Source organism: Pan paniscus, chromosome 13 (genome assembly GCF_029289425.2).
Source record: "Pan paniscus chromosome 13, NHGRI_mPanPan1-v2.0_pri, whole genome shotgun sequence".
In the NCBI taxonomy this organism is placed as follows: Eukaryota; Metazoa; Chordata; class Mammalia; order Primates; family Hominidae; genus Pan; species Pan paniscus.
In genome coordinates this window covers 141,093,594-141,098,247 of record NC_073262.2, presented here as the reverse complement: position 1 = coordinate 141,098,247, position 4,654 = coordinate 141,093,594, and positions in this window count along the sequence as shown.

The following is a 4,654-nucleotide window of genomic DNA, read 5'->3' as shown; positions in this document are numbered from 1 at the left end:
GTTTGAGTAGTGTATGCCTTAGGGTAGTCTTATTTGGGTGGAATCTGGTGTTCTAGACCTTCCTGTGCCTAGATGTTTAACTCCTTCTCAAGCTTTGGGAAGTTCTCTGTTATTATTTCTTTGAATCTGCTTTCTACCCCTTGCCCTTGCTCAGCATCCTCCTGAACACCCATGATTCTCAGATTTGGTCTTTTGAGGTAATTTTCTCTCCTGTAGGTGATCTTCATTCCTTCTCATTCTTTTTTCTCCTCTGTGTATTTTCAAAGAGACAGTCTTCAAGCTCACTGATTCTTTCCTCTGCTTGGTCCATTCTGCTGTTAAGAGCCTCTAATGAGTTCTTCAGTTCGGCAAATGTATTTCTCAGTTCCAAGATTTCTGTTTGATTATTTCCATCTTTGTTAAATTTCTCTGATAAATTTCAGAAGTGATTTTCTGTGTTCTTGGTGATCCCTGAGTCTCTGTAAAACTGCTATTTTGAATTCTTGGTCAGAGAGCTCACAAACTGTCTTCTCGTTAGGGTCACTAGATTTTTGCTTTGTCCTTTTGAAGAGGTCACAGTTCCCTGTTTGCTGTTGTTTCTTGTGAGTATACATCTGTCCTTGCATTGAAGGATTATTTATTCCAGTTTTCTCTGTCTGGCTTGTTTTGGGTTTTATTGGATATTTTTGCTTAGCAAGTCTTTACCACTAGGTCACTGCCTCCTTTTCAGCTCCACATGGCACGTTAAGCCCAGGCTCACCTCAACTCCAGAACATGATGGGAGCTTTGCCTGTCCTGAACTGGGAAGGTCCCAAAGGAATTATCCCAGCAGTGTGACAAGGCTGGTGAGGGGTTTGTGCCCAAGGGAGCTGGGAAACATACCTCCTCCAGTGGCTGCTGCTGAACAGCCACTCTGATTTGGCATCTCCTGTGGCTGTTACAGAGCAGTCTCTCCAGGGCTGGGGATGGTAGTTCCCCCTCCCCCATTTGTCACTGCCTGTCCCCACAGATTTCTCTCTTCAGGCAGTCATGCTGTGCCTGTCGGTTAATGCAAGGACAGGTCTCCTGCCAGGGATTCTAGCATGGTGGGAAAGCTGGTTGACCACCTCAGTCTCACTCTTCCCAGTGTAAAAACCGGTGAGTCGGTGATATCGTTTGGCTCTGTGTCCCCAGCCAAATCTCATCTTGAATTATAATCCCCAGGTGTCGAAGGAGGGACCAGGTGGGAGATGATTGGATCATGGGGTGGTTTCCCCATGCTGTCCTCGTGATAGTGAGTTCTTATGAGATCTGATGGTTTTATAAGTGTTTGACAGTTCCTCCTTCACACACACACTCTCTCCTGCCACCTTGTGAAGAAGGCACCTGCTTCCCCTTCCACCATGATTGTAAGTTTCCTGAGGCCTCCCCAACCATGCAGAACTGTGAGTCAATTAAAGCTCTTTTCTTTACAAATTACCCAGTCTCAAGCAGTTCTTCATAGCAGTGTACTAATACTGTCAGGGAAAGATTCTCCACTCAATTGTTGCTAGGCAGAATCCGGGGAAGGGGCATCATGGATGCGCAAGTCTGGCTCTCCTACCATCTGCCTGGAGTTTTTTCACTTCTTTGTGGCCCCAGAATCTGTCTCATACTCTTATTTGAGTCCTGGGTTGTTGCTGGTGAAAATCTCACACTGTATATTTATTTTGGTTTTCTGTTGGGGGTGTGAAGCCAGCTTGATTCTATACCGCCATTTTAAAGCTGAAAATCCTCCAGGGCTAAATCAGAGCAGACCCTTGGCGGAACACTTTCTGTGCATTTGTAAGGACTTTCTATAGTGTGAACTCCCCGATGCTGAATGAACTTAGCGATATGGCTACAGGTTTTCCAACCTTTACTGCATGAACAAAGCCTTTCTGTTGTGAACCTTCCGGCACCAAAGAAAGGAGAGTCCTTTGCTGAATGCTTTCCCACATCAGCTGCACTCACAAGGCTCAGCACCACAGTGGACTCTCCAGTGTTCAATGCAGCTTGCAGCTGGAGTTGTGGCTAAGAAACTTCCCACACTCACGGCACTCATGAGACCTTTCTCCAGCACCGGGTTCCCCGTCCTCGGGTTCTCTGGTGCTGAACTGTGCATTTGCAGCTCATGGCCCCCTCAACATGCCATACTTTCCAGGTGAAAGGTTCCCCCAACTTCGGTGCTCGTGTGTGGCTCCCCTCACCGTGATGGGCTGCTGCTGAAGAGGCCAGTGCTGGGTCCCATCCTTGCCTCACCCTAAGGGCTTCCACGATGTGTGGACTCCACAGCTTTCCACAAGGCCCTGCCCTCGGCCCTCCTGCAGCGTTTCTCTCTGCTGTGCTGCTTCTGGGCTGGTTTAAACAGAAGCCAAAGCCTCTCCCACATGCCTCTCACGGGTATGCTTTCTGCCCAGGGTGTGCTCTCTGGCACTCAGTCAGGGGCAAAATGCTTTTCAAGACTGGGCATTTTCTCTTCACCTCTCCCCACGGAAATGACGATTATTCAGCTTTTGCTCGCACACACTTCCCATCAGTCCTGCTCCCGCCCTCCACTCTCCTAATAGGCGTCTATCACAATATGGTTACTGTTCAGTGCTTCTATTTTAGGACTATGTAAATACTATTCATAAATTATATGATAGTATTACTGCGGTAACTTCTTCTTTCCTACCCATTTTCCCTGGAGTTACGTCCCTTGGTTTCCTAGGTACTTGTCAATAATTCAATCTCAGCTCCTATGTAAACCCTCACTATGTTCAGAGGCAACAGGTGTCCTAATAGTTAAGCTATCTTCTCTGGAGCCAGCCCTAAACCCAACCTGGCTGCCTTCTATGCTGAGTGCACGGCTGCCGTCCTGGAACCCCCTTTTGCTGTGCTCCTGGGGACTCACCTTGCTCTTTGCACTGGCTCTCCCGTTGCCTTTAGGCCATGCTTTCTCCTTTTGGAGTACATTCTCTAGTCCTTTTATTTAAAAGGGCGTGTAAAGGCCGGGCACGGTGGCTCCCACCTGCAATCCCAGCACTTTTGGAGGCCAAGGCAGGCGGATAGCTTGAGTCCAGGAATTCAACACCAGCCTGGCCAAGATGGCAAAACCCTGTCTTGACAAAAAAATCAGCCAGGCACGGTGGCACATGCCTGTGGTCCCAGCTACTTGGGAGGCTCAAGCAGGAGAATCACTTGAGCCTGGGAGGTCAAGGCTGCAGTGAGCAGTGTTCGTGCCACTGCACTCCAGCCTAGGTGAGAGACCCTGTCTCAAAAAAATAATAAAAATAAATAAAACAGTGTGTGGAATATACATTTTTAAAGAGTCTACAAGTCTTTTGGCATGACTTTTAATCTATCTGGAAATAATCTTCCTTCAGAATTGGAGAAGGCCCACATTCCGTGTTTCCTATGTGGCATCTGAGGACTGCAAAGTTATTGATTCCTAATACTCTGCATGTGTACTGTTCATTCCCTCCAGCCGTTCCCCGGTGTTCTGAAATCTCACACTCATGTGCCTGGATGCGCACACTGATAAGGAATGGAAGAAGGCAGGGTGCTTTCTCCTTCCATTGCGTTGAAACTAGGTGCGCTGAGCCCTTGTAATCCGGAAACTGACAGCCTTCATTCTCAGAATTATTTTATTTGCTGGGATGCATTGAAAGATGTGTGAGGGCATGTCCGGGGCCACGTCACGTGTGAGGGCATGTCCGGGGCCACATCACGTGTGAGGGCATGTCCTGGGCCATGTCACGTGTGAGGGCATGTCCTGGGCCACGTCACGTGTGAGGGCATGTCCTGGGCCACGTCACATGTGAGGGCATGTCCTGGGCCACGTCACGTGTGAGGGCATGTCCTGGGCCACGTCACGTGTGAGGGCATGTCCTGGGCCACGTTACGTGTGAGGGTATGTCCTGGGCCATGTTATGGATGGCTAACTTTAGGTCTTTCCTTTTAGGCTGGTGAGATTCCTCAAAGAAGTCTCGTTCTGCTTTATTTCTTGCTAGAGGATACGACTGAGCTATGGATTTTAGATACTGAAGGCTGAAAGCGGCACACCTCCTCTGGTCTTTCACGGGTTTGAAGTAGGCACGGTTGCCCAACTGTGTGGAATGGGGAGTCTAACGGCTTCTTAAACAGGCCTCGGCTCCTAGTTTCACCTTATCTCACAACTACTTCCAGGGGTACCTAGAAGTGCCAATTCCAGATCCTCTGGGAGCTCTGCAAGACAACTCGGACGCTCGGATGTTCCCATTTCTTTCTTACAATGTAGATTTCTCAGGTGTTTCTAAGTCAACTACCATTCACCTATTTTCTGGAGAGGTTCCCAATTTTGTTGCTATTTTTAATCATCCTGGTGGATTTATGTTTTAAAAAAATTCCCAGTCATATCAATGGGATTTCAGGAGGAAGCAATGGTAAACAGCTACATCTAGCTGTACAGGAGGCTGGGACACGAAGCCTTTATTCTGGGAATCCAAGTGTCCAGCTAAAAACTTTGAGTTGTATTATCACAGATGGAGAGAGTGGATGATGAATGGAAACTAGCAATCTCTGCCACATAAATCCAGTTAGTTTCGAGGCAAAGAGAGACTGAGACCGCTCATGATAAAAAGCCGCCTTTGCAGGAGAGTAGGAGAGGTGGCAGAGGTTCCGGGACAAGGAATGAAGAGGCAGAACACACAAGGAG